General features: G+C 39.3%; 1 pseudogene; it reads left to right on the top strand.

Annotated features, from left to right (window-relative positions):
• Positions 1-10,194: 10,194 nt before the first annotated feature.
• On the top strand, positions 10,195-11,841 carry LOC132427849 (T-complex protein 1 subunit zeta pseudogene; annotated as a pseudogene).
• Positions 11,842-16,706: the final 4,865 nt, after the last annotated feature.

Raw genomic sequence — 16,706 nt, 5'->3', positions numbered from 1 at the left:
CTTCTTTGAATATATACCCAGGAGTGGAGTTGCTGGATTATATGGTAGTTCTGTCATTAGTTCTTTGAGGAACCTCCATACCGTTTCACACACCAATTTAAATTCCCACCAACGGTGTATTAGGGTTCCCTTTTCTCCACATCCTAGCCAATATTTGTTATTTGTGGACTTTTTGATGATAGCCATTCTGATGGGTATAAGGTTATATCTCATTATGGTTTTGATTTGCATTTCTCTGGTGATTAACTATGTTGAGCATTTTTCATGTGCCTGTTGCCCATCTGTATGTCTTCTTTGGGAAAATCTTCAGTTCTTCTGCCCATTTTTAAATTGGATTTTTTGTTATTTTGATATTGAGCTGTATATATATTTTGGATATTAACCCTTATTGGTTATATTTTTTGCAAATATTTTTTCCCATTCACTAGGCTGTCTTTTCATTGTGTCAATGGTTTCCTTTGCTGTGCAAAAGCTTTTAACTTCAATTAGATCCCATGTGTTTATTTTTGCTTTTGTTTCCTTTGCCTTAGGAGACAGATCTAAAAAAATATTGATGCAATTAATGTCAAACAGTGTTCTGCCTATGTTCTCTCTAGGAGTTTTATAGTTTCCAGTCTTACTTACATTTAGGTTTTTAATCCATTTTGAGTTTATTTTTGTATATGGTGTGAGAAAATATTCTAATTTCATTCTTTTACAAGTAGCTGTACAGTTTTCCTAGCACCACTTGTTGAAGAGATTGTCTTTTCTCCACTGTGTAGTCTTGCCTATTCTGTTGCTCATTAATTGACCATAAGTGTGTGGGTTTATTTCTGAGCTCTCTATTCTCTTCCATTGATCTATGTGTCTGTTTTTATGTCAGTACCATACTGCTTTGATTATTATAGCATTGTAATACAGTCTACAGTCAGCTCTATTCTTCTTTACCAAGATTGTCTTGGCTATTCAGGGTCTTTTGTGCTTCCATGCAAACTTAAAAATTATTTTTTCTAGTTCTGTGGAAAACGCCCTTGGCATTTTGGTAGGGATTGCACTGAATCTGTAAATTGCATTGGGTTGTATGGTTATTTTAACAATATTAATTCTTCCAATCCATGAACATAGTATATCTTTCCATCTCTTTTTGTCATCTTCAATTATTTTCATCAGGTCTTACAGTTTTACCCCCTTGGGTAGATTTATGCTTAGGTACTTTTTCTTTTTGATGCAATTGTAAATGGGCTTGTTTCTTCAATTTCTCTTTTGATAGTTCATTGCTAGTGTTTTAGGGTTAGTGTTAATGTTTAGTGTCTCTACTCGTGCCTTGTTTTGTTTTTTGTTTCGGTTTGCTAAAAGAAGTTGCCTTAACATTTCTTGTAAAGCTGGTTTGGTGGTGCTGAACTCTTTGCTTTTTCTTGTCTGTAAAAGTTTTGATCTCTCCATCAAAACTGAAAGACAGCCTTGCCAGGTATTCTTGGTTGTAGGCTTTTCCCTTTCATCACTTTTTTTTTGGCGGGGGGGCTGCATTGGGTCTTTATTGCTGTGTGTGGGCTTTCTCTAGTTGCAGTGAGCAGTGGCTACTCTTCATTGCGGTGTGCGGGCTTCTTGTTGTGATGGCTTCTCTTGTTGTGGAGCACGGACTCTAGGTGCACGGGCTTCAGTAGTTGTGGCACACAGGCTCAGTAGTTGTGGCTCACAAGCTCTAGAGCACAGGCTCAGTAGTTGTGACACACAGGCTTAGCTGCTTCACAGCATGTAGGATCTTCCTGGACCAGAGCTCGAACCCGTGTTCCCTGCATTGGCAGGTGGATTCTTAACCACTGCACCACCAGGAAAGTCCCTCCCTTTCATCACTTAAAATATATCATGCCACTCCTTTCTGGCCTGCAGAATTTCATTGAAAAGTCAGCTGATAGCCTTATGGGCATTCCCTTGTATATAACTTACTACTTTTCCCTTGCTGCTTCTAATATTCTCTCTTTATCTTTAATTTTTGCCATTTTAATTACAACGTGTTTTGCTGTGGTCCTCTTTCATTGATCCTGTTTGGGACTCTCTGTGCTTCCCGGACATGGATGTCTGTTTGCTTTCCCAGGTTAGAGAAGTTTTCAGCTATTATGTCTTCAAATATATTCTCTGACTCTTTTTCTCTTCTCCTTCACAGAACCCTATAATACAAATGTCAGTATGCTCAATGTTGTCCTAGAAGTCTTTTAAACTGTCCTCGTTTTTAAAGTTCTTTTTTTCTGTCCAGCTTCAGTGATTTCCACTACTCTGTCTTCCAGCTTGTTGCTCTGTTCCTCTGCATCATTTAGTCTGTTGTTGATTTCTTCTAGTGTATTTTTCATTTCACTCATTGTATTCTTAATCTCTTTTTGGTTGTTCTTTATATTTTCTGACTCTTTGTTAAAAACTTCTAACTTCTTGTTTTGTTCATCTATTCTTCTCCTGATTTCTTTGATCATCTTTAAGATCATTACCTTGAACTCTTTCTCCACTTTCACTTAGTTCTTCTTTTGTGGTTTTATCTGGTTCCTTCCTTTGCAACATCATTTGGAACATGTTTCTCTGTCCCTTCATTTTGCTTGACTTGCTGTTTTTATTTCTGTTTATCTGGTAGGTTGGTTATGTTTCCTGACCTTGGAGAAATGGTCCTTTGTAGGAGACATCATATGCATTCCAGCAGCACACTTCTCTCTGGTCACCAGAGCTATATGTTCTACGGTTCCTCCTATGAGGGCTGTGTGGGTCTTCCTGTTGTGGCAGGCTATGTGGGTGATCTGGTAGGTGTGGCTGGCCCCTGGTATTGGTTGGTTGCCAGCCTCTGGTTGGTGGGGCAGGTCATGAGGCAGCTGGCTATGGAACCCTGAGGGGCCCCAGGCTTGTGCCAGCCCACTGGTGGTCAAGGCTGGAACCTGGGGTCTGGCTGCAGGGACCAGGGCTCCCAGAGATGGTGTTGGACCACTGGTGAGTAGGGCCTGTTCCTGACACAGCTGGCTGCAGAGCTGTGGTTGTCCTGGGGCTGCTATCTGTCTGCTCATAGGTGAGGCTCATCCTGAGGCTAGTGCAGGCTAGCTTGTGGGCAGGGCCAGGGCCCAGGAGATTCTGGGGCTTGTGCCTTCCCACTGGTGGGTAGACCTGGGTCCTGGCGTCTCTGGCTGCAGGGGCCTGGATATAGTGCTTTCACACTGGTGTGTGTGGTTGGGTCCTCAGCCTTCTGGTGGGCAAGGCCATGTTCAGGGGTGGCTGTGGCCTGCCTTAGGAGGTCTTAAGGCAGGTAGGTGGAGCTGTATCCCTGCCCAGTTAGTTGCTTGGCCTGAAGCTTCCATACTGGTGCCTACAGGCTAGTGGGCGGGATTGGGATTGGGTCCTGAGGCTAATAGCTAGAGGGAGGATTCCAAAATGGCACTTGTCAGCACCAGCGTCCATGTGATAAGACAAGCTCCCCAAAATGGTTGCCGTAGTGTCTGTCTCCAGAGTGGGCTCCAGTTGTCTCCCAGGAGATTCTCCAAGATCAGCAGGTAGGTCTGACCCAGGATTCTTTCAAATTATTGATTCTGCCCTAAGTCCCTGAGCATGGGAGATTTTGTGTGTGTCAAGAGTGGAGTCTCTATTTCCCACAGCCCTTTAGGTCTCCTGAAAGTAAGCCCCACTGGCCTTCGAAGCCAAACTTTCTGGGAGCTCGTCTTCCCAGCACACGATGCCCTGGGCTGGGGAGCCAATGTGAGACTCCGATCTCTTATTCCTTGGGGAGAACCTCTGCAATTGTAATTATTCTCCCATCTGTGGGTTGCCCACCTAGGAGTATGGGTCTTGACTATACCGCGATTCCACTCCTCCTACCTGTCTCGTTGTGGTTCCTTCTTTACATCTTTAGTTGTATGAGATCTTTTCTGGTAGGTTCCAGTCTTTTTCCTTGATAGTTATTCTGTAAATATTTATTATTTTGGTGTGCCCATGAGGGGAGGTGTGCTCAGGGTCTTTCTACTCCACCATCTTGGGACTATGTCCAGACTCTATGCCCTTTCTATTCTTTTTTTCATGGTACTTCTCAATCTACCTCAGTGGATCACAACTTCAGTGAGATATTAGAATCACCTGGGAAGTTTTTAAGAAATAATAATGCCTGAGCTCCACCTACAGAAATTCACATTTAATTGGTCCAAGAGAGAACCTGTCTCTCTGTGTTTTGCAAAAACTTCTTGGGTAACTATAATGTCCAGCCACAATTCTTTTAAATAGGTACATATTTATCTTCTTTGGATGATCCTTGATGTCACGTTCATGTTCAAATTCCTCACTGTATTTCTTTATGCTTTGGACGTAGCATGCAAAAAACTTGTGACTTAAAATACCATTAAATATTAGAACCAGAAAAATAATCAAGCCAAAGGCCAACCATGTTCATAAGGAAAAAGGTTAGCATTAAAATTCAGATGACTGAGCTTAAAAAAAAAAAAAAAACCTAAGAAAAATGTTTGTTCACAGTCTGGGGTTTGAAATGTGGCCCTACAAAAATAAATAGGTCTTAAATTCTGGTAGAAGCAGTTTGGGGGATGCTGTACTAATCAATTCCCCAGTGAACTAGCCCCACTAACCTTATAATTTTGGCACTCCCTAAATTGTGTTTTTGTAACAACTTGCACAATCTCCATTTTTTGCATCTTCCTTTTCTCTGGTGTAACTGACCTTAGAAGATATTGACAGTCCTGAACTAAATGATGAAACAACCTCTTTTCCCTTTCAGCCCACCTGGGAAAGATACCCTTGCACATAGTCATTTTTAAAGTATAATTAACAAGAAAAGGGGAAACTGGTTAATAAAATAGAATTGTATTAAGTTCTGCCCCATGGTACTTGAGAAATACTAGGACAATGACATTTATGAGCCATGCTCAAAAAGGAATGGGGGATGAACTTCCCTGGTGGCACAGTGGTTAAGAATCCACCTGCCAATGCAGGGGACACAGGTTCAAGCCCTTGTCCGGGAAGATCCCACATGCTACAGAGCAACAAAGCCCATGGGCCACAACTACTGAACCTGTGCTCCAGAGCCCACAAGCCACAACTACTGAGCCCATGTGCCACAGCTACTGAAGCCCATGAGCCCTAGAGCCCATGCTCCGCAACAAGATAAGCCACCGCAATGAGAAGCCCATGCACCACATTGAAGAGTAGGCCCCACTTGCCACAGCTAGAGAAACATGCACAGCAACAAAGACCTAATGCAGCCAAAAATAAATAAATAAAATAAATAAATTTATTTAAAAAAAAAAGAATCTGCCTGCCAATGCAGGAGACATGGGTTCAATCCCTGGTCCAGGAAGATCCCACATGCTGCGGAGCAACTAAGCCCTTGCACCACAACTACTAAGCCTGCGCTCTAGAGCCCACAAGCCACAACTACTGAGACCATGTGCCACAACTACCAAAGCCTGTGCACCCTAGAGCCCGTGTTCCATAACAAGAGAAGCCACTGCAATGAGAAGCCCATGCACCACACCAAAGAGCAGCCCTCGCTCACCACAACTAGAGAAAGCCTGTGTGCAGCAACAAAGACACAGTGCAGCCAAAAATAAATAAATAATAAATAAATTTGTCAAAAAAAAAAACAAAAAAAGGAAGGGAGGAAGAAAGAATTGCCATCCAAGTCAGTTAAAAAAACTCATCCCCTGCCTCTCCACGCCCTGGAGTATTTTTCCAGAAAAGGAAATATCTGTTGATCTTCTGGATGCCTCTGAGTGAGACAGACGTCCCCATCAACAATATGTGCAGAAATCCTGCAATTTCCACAAAAGGGAGATCTGCCTCCAGGTTACAAATGGGCTTGGGGACCTGACTGAGATGGTTTGCAGCACGGGGTATACAAGATGTTTCCAAGCAAGGACTGGGAAAGAGAATTCAGCATTGATTTAGAACAGCAGCTTTCAAACTATTCTGCCTGGGATGGTAAGACATGTAACCCTTGTACATACTGACCCAGTATATGCAGAAATGTATGTCTTTATGGGTGTGGTATGTATTTAAAAATAAATTTACAAGGAAGAGTTTTGCAATCCATTAGTAGGTCATGAAATCAATTTTGCATGTGTCAACCAGCACTTTTAAAAAAGAGTTTAATCAGTTTGCCTTTTACACATTAACAGTGAGTATTATTTTATGACTTCAGTTGCATACACTAATTTCTAAAAGACATAAACTCACAGGAGTTTACTAAATCTAAAGAAACCAAATTAAGTAATAATATCCATGAAAGGAGACGGAAACCTTTTGCCAATCAGTGGGTCTCAGGACGTTTCAATCACTGTGTCAACAAATATACACTGATCAAAGACACCTTGCTAACCACTGAGGAAAAAGTGTTCCAAGTAGACCATCTTCAAATTTCTCCTCTGCCCACTGGTTATTCCAAGCTTAGCCTTACTTATGCTAAGAACCATACCCAGAGCCACTGTTGTGAGAGAAGGATGACCAAAGTTTTGGGGGAAGGTAGATACAGCTGAAAAAACACATGTGTTGCTATCTTATCTCTATTTTTCCAGTTTTGTTTTGGGGTCTCTGACCACGGATGCCCAGGACTTTCATTATGAATTCCCATTGCTTAGGGTCCCCAGGTCAGGTGCCCAACCAATTCCAGTGCTCTTGAGCAGTTACTTCCTCTTCTGCCTCACCGAAACTTACCTGCCCTGTAATGCCACCTTTCTTGGTCTAAGAGATGAGATAAAAGGCTCTTGAGGCATTAATGGTAATAGTATCTGAAATGTGATATCTTTCCAGCTAGCATCATCCTTTCGACAGGAGCATTCCAACAGCACGAGTACTGTAAATAATTTAGGGTAAGTCAATTCATCATTTCAATCAAAGGGATACTGAAGTGAGCTAGAAAGATACTGTCTGTACCCTTAAAGGAATTTTGAGTTTGGCAGTAAAGACAGATATTAAACAAGTAAGTATTGATATAATATGAAAGTGGTATTTAAAAAGTTAAGTAAGGGAGATACATAAATTTATAGAAAGATAATTTAGTTAAGTCTAGTGGGTCAGACAAGTCTTCTGAGGCAATAGCATTTAAATGGAGGCTTGTGGATAAGTAGGCATTAGCTAGGTGAGGGACGAGGGCCACGACATGGATCTTTGTAGACAGACTGTCCCTTGACTAGCTGTGTACATTTGGGAAAACACTTTTAACTCTTAAGCTTCAGTTTTCTTGTGTAAAAAATCAAGGAAATAAACCAATCTCAGATGATTGCATATAAAGCATTTAGCACAAGCTTAGTACTTAGTACTCAATACTTAGCCACCAGCAATGTAGCAGTGGTACTAGTACCGGTAGTGGTAGCAACAGTACTCAGCCAGTGGAATACTGGTTTCCAGATGAAAGATGAAATTTATGTGAATCTTTACAGACTGGGGTTTATGGGAGAGCTGCATATTCATAAGCCTCACTCATCTGAAGTACAAGACATTTGATGGGCAACTAATGGCTCTGTGAGGCCCTCAGAGGCAAGCAAACAATCTCAGAATACAGGTATGGAGCAACCGGCATTTGGCAGTAGGAGCCCAGGAAGTCCTGTAGTTAGAGAAGGTCTTTCTTCAGAACAGGAATGTGGGACTCCTGCTTTCATTAACTCATTATCTTCTGTGTTATGGTTTATACTGAGGCTTCATTTACTCTTTCCAAGATAATTTAAACATGTTTTAATAGTTCAAATTGGAGTGAGCAGACTGAAGAGAAGCCTTAGTTGATGCTCCTCTTACATTTGTCATGTCACATCTTTAGTATGGACCGAACAATAAGAATAGAAACCATTCTGAGAAATACTAATAATTGTTCCATTGTATTGATCCAGTGATAAGCAGGAAATGACTACGCAAGTGAATATGTTTTTCAAGCATCAATAGAAACCTACACTCTAAAGACAGTTCATTCATCTTTTTTTGTTTTTTTTTTACCAGATAAAGGAAATTATTCTTTTGATCATTCTTTCTTAACAACAATAATAAATCATTCTTCATAAACTCTTTCAATTTAAAGTGTTCTGGTATTAAATAATTACTGCTCAGTGAGTAATAGTGTCCCAAGAATGTACCAAAACAAGAGCCCAGTTATAACCAAACTCTATTCAAAAATCTCTCAATGGCTCCATGGAAACATGAATCTTATATAACTCTTTAGTTTGGCATATGGCCCTCTGATTCCAACACATTTTACTAAGTTCATTTGTATATGATTCCCAGACACTCCAGCTGAACTAGATTACTCATGGTTTCCCACACACAGCCCTCAATTTCCTGGCTTCCTGCCTTTGTTTATGCCATTGCTTCTATCTATAACAATCTCCTCTACTCTGTAAAACCCTACCATCCATCAGATCATCCCAAATGCCATCTTCCTTTCAAGATCACCAAGTCTTTCTTGGTCTCGAAAATTTGATGGGACTGCCTTTTCCGAAGGCTCCCAATACTTTAGATTAATGTTATCTACCATTTTTATGCTATTTGTGTTTTAAATTTATTTATCTGCCTCATCTTCCTTTATGGATTGTAAACTTCTTGGGGCCACCTACTGCATTTTACCATTCTTGTATTCCTGTACCATTTCTCAAAATGCCTAATGCTATGGTTAACATAGAGGTTGAGAATATGGACTTCGGCGGCAAAAATAAATAAAATGGTGTCCTGAATCTACCATGTCACACACACAAATCTGTGTGACTTTGGCCAAATGGCAATCTTTTTAAGCTGTATTTCTTCATTTGAAAAACAGCTAGGTCACATGACATCCTCTAGCAATGTGATGAAGGCTTTGAACATTGCCCAAAGGTAAATATACAAACCTATATATACAATGTCTATATACATATACACTTGCATCTACCCATTGGTGTTCTAGAGCAGAAGATCTCAAATTGTGGTCTGTATATGCTTGGAGGTCCCCAAGACTTTATAGGACATACAAGAGGTAAACCTATTTTCGTAAATACAGTCAGAGATTATTTACTATTTTCTCTGTGTCAACAGGTGCACTGTTGACACAAAAGTAATGATGGATAAAACCATTGGCATCTTAGGATGAATCAAGGCAGTGGCACCAAGCTGTCATTGTATTCATTGTATTCTTTATTAGTCATTTTATTCTTCACTGCTATGCACTTGCCGTTTAAACATGACAGTTTCACTTAAAGTCCTTGAGGAAGCAATAAAAGTAATTAATTTTTTTTAGATCTCAAACCTGAGTCACATTCTGTGTGTGAAACACGAAGTACACATACAGCACTTCTGCTGAAGTACAGTACAACAGTTGCACTGAGAAAAGGCATGAGTGTTTGAGCTGTGAGCTGAACTAATTGCTTCTTTTTTATTAAAACTTTTATTTTTACTTGAAGGAATGACTGACCACCAAACTAGTATTCAGACCATAGTTTAGGTATTTGCCAGACATTTTCTCACAAATGAACAAAGGGAGCTTATTGTTTCGAGGAATAAAAACTGAAAGTATTTGTCACCAAAGGTAAAATTTGAGCTTTCAAGCAAAAATGAAAATTTTAGAAGATTTATATAGGCCGCTGTGAGCCTAATAGCTTCCCAATACCTGAAGAATTTTCTGAGCTCAGAGGTGATACTAACAAATAGTATTTTTAAAATAGCTTGTATTATAAAATGTGTCAACATTTGGAAGATCTGCATAACTCAGTAGCCAATATTTTCAAATGACCAATGCATGATGATATAAAATTATGTGGGGGTAAAAGACCGATCCAAAGTTAGTGAGATAAAACAATCTATTTTCACGTAACAGAATTTTAAAAGTTCATCAATAATGGTTTAAATCGCACATGGCAGCTACCTTTAATAAAATAACACTTGTTCAGTTTTGCTCTAACCCAGATAAACAAAATCTCTTTGAGTCCTCAAGCATTTTTAAGCATGTTCTCTTGACCTGAGAACAATGAAGCTCCTAAAGTAATGGTTCCCAAGTTAAGAACATTGCTCTAATAAAAAGCCCACAATTCCACGAAGTGAAGTATAGGCTTCTGCCATGCCAGCCCCGGGTTCCTAGAGTCAGGTCTCTGTGTGAGAGGAAATCTCTCTCATGAAAGTAGGAGACTGAAACAAACAAACAAAAAAAGAGAGTGTAAAATTACAAGGATGGCAGGCCATGCCGAACTGGCTCTGGGCTTTCCGGTTCCCTCATTTTCTTCTGCTGGGTCAGCTATGGCGGCCGTGAAGACCCTGAACCCCAAGGCCGAGGTGGCCTGAGCCTAGGCGGTATTGGCGGTCAACATCAGCGTGGCCCGGGGGCTGCAGGATGTGCTGAGGACCAACTTGGGGCCTAAGGGCACCATGAAGATGCTTGTTTCTGGTGCTGGAGACATCAAGGTCACTAAAGATGGAAATGTGCTGCTTCATGAAATGCAAATTCAACATGCAACAACCTTCTTAACAGCCAAACTAGCAACAGCTCAGAATGACATAACTGGTGATGGTACCACTTCCAATGTCCTAATCATGGGAGAGCTCCTGAAGCAGGCAGATCACTACATTTCTGAAGGTCTTTGTCCCAGAATAATTACAGAAGGATTTGAAGGTGCAAAGGAAAAGGCACTTCAGTTTTTGGAACGAGTCAAAGTAAGCAAAGGGATGGACAGGGAAACACCATAGACGTGGCCAGAACATCTCTATGTACTAAAGTTCATGCTGAACTTACTGATGTCTTAACAGAGGCTGTAGTGGACTCCATTTTAGCCCTTAAAAAACAAGATGAACCTATTGACCTCTTCATGGTTGAGATCATGGAGATGAAACCTAAATCTAAAAACGACAGAAGCTTAATCAGAGGTCTTGTTTTGGACCATGGGGCATGGCATCCTGATACGAAAAAGAGAACAGAAGATGCTTACATCCTCACATGCGACGTGTCATTAGAATATGAAAAAACAAGTGAATTCTGGCTTTTTTTTTTACAAGGGTACAGAGGAGAGAGAGAAACTAGTGAAAGCTGAAAGAAAATTCATTGAAGACAGAGTTAAAAAAATAATAGACCTGAAAAAGAAATTCTGTGGTGATGCTGATAAAGGATTTGTTGTTATTAATCAAAAGGGAATTGACACCTTTTCCTTAGATGCTCTTGCAGAAGAAGGCATAGTAGCTCTGTGCAGAGCTAAAAGAAGAAATATGGAAAGGCTGACTCTTGCTTGTGGTGGGGTAGCCCTAAATTCTCTTGATGACCTAAATCCTGATTGTTTGGGACATGCAGGACTTGTCTATGAATATACATTGGGAGAAGAGAAGTTCACCTTTACTGAGAAATGTAACAATCCTTGCTCGGTCACATTGTTGATCAAAGGACCAAAAAAGCACACTCTTACTCAAATCAAAGATGCAGTAAGAGATGGCTTGAGGACGGTTAAAAATGTTATTGATGATTGCTGTGTAGTTCCAGGTGCTGGTGCAGTGGAAGTGGCAATGGCAGAAGCCCTGATTAAATACAAGCCCAGTGTAAAGGGCAGGGCCCAACTTGGAGTTCAAGCATTTGCTGACGCATTGCTCATTATTCCCAAAGTTCTTGCTCAGAACTCTGGTTTTGACTTTCAGGAAACTCTAGTTAAAGTTCAAGCAGAACATTCAGAATCAGGTCAAATTGTGGGTGTGGACTTGAACACAGGTGAGCCAATGGTAACAACAGAAGTAGACATATGGGATATCTATTGCATAAAGAAACAGCTTCTTCATTCCTGCATTGTGATCGCCACCAACATTCTCCTGGTTGATGAGATCATGAGAGCTGGAATGTCTTCTCTAAAAGGTTGCACTGAAGCTCTTCCCTTGTATCATCTGAATCATGAAGACTCTACAGAGTGATACTAAGAATATAGCTATGGAATTTTTGTCCAAGCTTCAAAAGATTTTCAAAGGATTTTTTTTCCCATATAAAAAAAGGAGAGAACACTGGCACCTATTCAGATTCTGAAGTTCTGAAATTATAATTACAGTATTTTTTAAATTGCACTGCAGTGTACACATACAGCAGGCCAAACTTACCCAATAAAAAGGACATTTTATTTTAGCTTCAGTGATATAAAAATACATGTTAGATAAGCATATGTTATCTACCTTGTTATTAAATATTCCTTGAAAAACAAATTTTAATGGTTTAATAATTCTTCTAATGAATGTATTTTAATTTATCTCCAATAGTTCCCCATCATTAAGCATTTAAGTTTTCAATTTTTATGCTAGTTATAAATAAGACTTAAGTAACTTAAGGTTCGGAAAGCATTCCTGCTTCCTTAGTATAAATCCTTTTGAGCAGGGGTTCTCCCAACCCCCAGGCTGAAGACCAGTACTGGTCAGCAGCCTGTTAGGAAGGAGGCTGCACAGCAGGTGAGCAGCGAGCAAGCAAGGGAAGCTTCATTTGCTGCTTCCCATGGCTTGCATTACCGCCGAACCATCCCCATTCCCCCCATCGCTCACATTACTGCTTGAACCATCTCCCCTCTTGAAAAACTGTCTTCCACGAAACCGGTTCCTGGGGCCAAAAACATTGGGGACCGCTGCTTTTGAGTAAAAAGAAACTATTGGACAAATTGGACTTTTCATGCTTTATGAAATAGCTTTGGTAAAATGCTTCCCAGAAATGTTAAGTTGTAGTGAGTAGAAAGATGGAATTAGAGGCAAGGGAATTGAAAGAGCTGCAAGTCTAAAGTGGCAAAAATAGGAAAGGCAGAGGTTAAAAACATGGTTGAGGGCGTGGTGACTAAGGACTAGGTGAGACAGGAGATTTTCAGGCAAGACCGTTATTTTTACACCTCGGAACATTTGCTTAGGCTGATATCCCTCCCAAACTGTCTAGTGTCCTCTTTTTTTCACCCAAGTTACTGTTCTCTTCTACATGTTTCCACAAAATACAGTAGGTATATCTGAAGCCCTTGAAAGTGAAGTTGTGTGTTGCTACACTTTGTGTTTTGAGGACTTGTCAGTTGCCTATAGTGAGTGTGCAATAAATATGAAGTTGAAAAAAATAAAATAAAATTACAAGGATGAATGCCTCTTTATCTTATCTCTCCCCAGCAGAATCCTGAAAATATAGGTGAAAATTAGATTTTTTAAAAATTAGATTGTATTTCTTTATGCTCTACGATGAAATTATTTTTGTGAAGAAAACATGCATCCAATTTGTTTGAATGAACATTTTCACATAATGAATTATCATCACGCTCCCCTCCCCCACACAAATCTTTCTGCAGTTGGTCCACTGTTTTATGAAAATTTTGATTATTTATTAATTAGAACAAAATGAGTGGCATGTAGACAAATAGCCATTTTAAAGAGATTTTCATGAGTTATAAGACACAGTGTCTACAGAAATATTCAGCTTGGTGAATCTAATACTCAGTGAACGCTTTCCAGACCATATTAAAACATTTGGCCACAAAAGGAACTTTTCTTCTGTTTTACTGTTTAGATGGGCTTAGGAAAGGAAAGAAAAACAAAAGGGAAGAAGAAGTGAACAGAAAAGTTAGGAAAAGGAGGCTTTTAACCATCACATGAGCAGTAAGGACAAATGTACTGAGATCCAGTCAGAAGTCTTTTAGGACTCTCCCATCTTGCTCTTTTCTCCTAACGTTGGCCTGTTGCTGCTACTCAGGACACAACTGTCACAAGGTGGAAACACAGAGGTAGCCTCCTCCATACTACTTGGTTGGACCTACAGTTAGTTTTTCTGCTTATAGCTCTACAATCAGGTGAATTGGTTCTTAGCCTGGAATGACAAGAACCTTTGACCTATTGCATTATACTGGTTTCCAGGAGATTTTAAGAACAAGGATATGTTAGAGTCCCAGGAAAAATACACATATCTAAGTAGCAAATTTTATCAGAAGTTGTGATGTCTGAACATAAGGCAGAAATAACTGAGATTCCTTATAAAAATGCCAGGAAATCCATGAGACACAAAAGATATCTAGAAGATATCTATTTTTCTAGGAATAAATTTTAGAGGGGAAAAAATTCTTCAGCTTTTAAGACCTCTCATAATTTGTTCTCTGCCACATAGCCCTCAGCAAAACTTCACATTGTCTATCAATGAAGGCAAATTCTTAAGGCTTCTAATTTCTGAGTCTCCATATTCTCGCATACCCCAACCTTAGAGATCTTAAAGAGAATGCCTTTTAACGCTAGAAACATGTAAATATGCTATGAGTGTTCATGTGCCTCTTTCCTGGTGTAGTAAAAGTAAATAATGATAAATAAGGTTATAGCTTTGAAAAAAAATACTTTCCTCCAATATAGTTTCGATGGTGTTTCTCAAAAAATGCTTCTCACTTCTGGGTATTTCCAAAGGTCATGTTGCTTCTTAAAATCCGGCCCCATCATTCTTTGTACTCCCTCATTTCTACCCCACTTTCGTTTTTACCCACATGCATCCATATGATTTCAGCTTCCCTCCTCACCACCCTCATGCTTCCAGGAATCCTGAACTTGTTCAGTGTCTTATGTATTTGATTTAATTCTCTGATCACATCTTTAGTAATTTTATTTATTCAGTAAGTATGTATTGAGCAACTGCTATAAATCAGGCACCAATAACATACTAGGTATCCAGAGAGGAAGAGAAGACATATCCCCATCCTTAAGAATCTTACAGATATCCCAATCAACACCCCAGCAAGTAATTTTGTGGATATCGACAAATTGATTCTAAAGTTTATAGGGAGAGCAGAAAACCAGAATAGCCATACAATTTGGAAGGAGAACAAAGTTGGAGGACTGACACTACCAGTCAAGTCTTACTATGAAGCTACAGTAATCAAGAAAGTGTGGTATTGGTGAAAAAAGAGACAAATAGGTCAATGGAACAGAATCGAGAGCCCAGAAGTAGACCCACATAAACATAGTCAACTGATATATGACAAAGGGGCAAAGGCAATACAATGGATCAAAGACAATCTTTTCAAAATGAATCTAGACACAGACCTTACATCATTTATAAAAATCAACCCCAAATGGATCATAAGACTAAATGTAAAACACAGAACTATAAAACTCCTAGAAGAACATAAGAAAAAAACTAGATGACTTTGGGTATGGTGATGACTTTTTAGATACAATACCACAGACACAATTCATTAAAGAAGTAATTGATAAGCTGAACTTCATTAAAATTAAAAACTTCTGCTCTGCAAAAAACGATGTCAAGAAATGAGAAGACAAGCCACAGACTAGGAGAAAATATTTTCTAAAGACACATCTGATAAAGAACTGTTATCCAAAGCATAGAAAGAACACTTAAAACTCAACAGTAAGAAAACAGACAACCAGATTAAAAAATGGGCAAGAAATTTTACCAGTCATCTTACCAAAGAAGATATATAGATGGCAAATAAGCATATGAAAAGATGCCATCAGTGAAATGTAAATTAAAACAACAATGAGATACCAGTATACACCTATTAGAATGGCCAAAATCTGAAAGATTGACAACACCAAATGATGATGATGACGTGGAGCAGCAGGAACTCTCATTCATTGCTGGTGGGAATGCAAAATGGTACAATCACTTTGGAAAACAGTTTGGCAGCTTCTTAGAAAACTAAATGTACTCTTACCATACAATTCAGAAATTGCATTCCTTGGTATTTATCCAAAGAAACTGAAAACTTATGTCCACACAAAAACCTGCACATGGATATTTACAGCAGCTTTATTCATAATTGTAAAAACTAGAAAGCAATCATGATGTCCTTCAGTGGGTAAATGGAAAAATAAACTGTGGTACATCCAGGTAATGGAATATTATTCAGTGCTAAAAGAAATGTACTATCAAGCCATGAAAAGACTTGGAGGAAACACAAATACATTCTTACTAAGTGAAGGAAGACAATCTGATAAGGCTACATACTATATAATTCCAACTATATGGCATTCTGGAAAAAAGGAAAATTATGGAAACAGTAAAAAGATCAATGGTTGTCAGGAGTTGGGAAGGAGGGGAGAGATAAACAGGCAAAAGACGGAGGGTTTTTAGGGCAGTGAAAATACTCTGTATTATACTATAATGATGGATACATGTCATTATATATTTGTCTAAACCCATTGAGTGTACAACACTAAGAGTGAACTCTAATGTAAACTATGTTCTTTGGGTGATAATGATGTGACATGCAGGTTCATCAACTGTAACATGTGCCACTCTGCGGGGGATGTTGATAATGGGGGAGGCTGGGCATGTGTAGGGGGCAGAAGGTATATAGGAATCTCTGCACTTTCCTCTTAGTTTGCTGTAAACCTAAAACTGCTCTAAAAAAATAGTCTTTAAAAAGCAAACAAATTTACTATTGCTTAGGGGAGACAATGACACAATTATAATATAGTATAAATGCTATAAAAATAATATTATACCTATAGATTTTGCCTCCTTATCTTGACTTTAAACTCCTTAAAGGTTTGGTTATATATTTTTAAAAATTCATCAAACAAAACTCAGGCCCAAGACAGTATTCAATGAACATTGTGAACTAAAGAAAGGAGATACTGAACCCTCACCTAAATGTAGTATGTCCACAACCACATCAGAGGTATGAACCCAGCCATATCCTGTGTGTGGCAATATCTGGACCAGAGGAGGTATAAGAAGCTCATTTACCAATGGCATGGTAAAAATTCCAAACTGAGTGTTCCCAACATCTGTGGAAACGGGTGTGGCCATATTCAAAATCATGGCCTGT

The sequence above is a fragment of the Delphinus delphis genome, chromosome 7 (genome assembly GCF_949987515.2).
Source record: "Delphinus delphis chromosome 7, mDelDel1.2, whole genome shotgun sequence".
NCBI lineage: Eukaryota > Metazoa > Chordata > Mammalia > Artiodactyla > Delphinidae > Delphinus > Delphinus delphis.
Note: the sequence above shows the minus strand (reverse complement) of the source record. Positions and strands in the feature narration are given on the sequence as shown.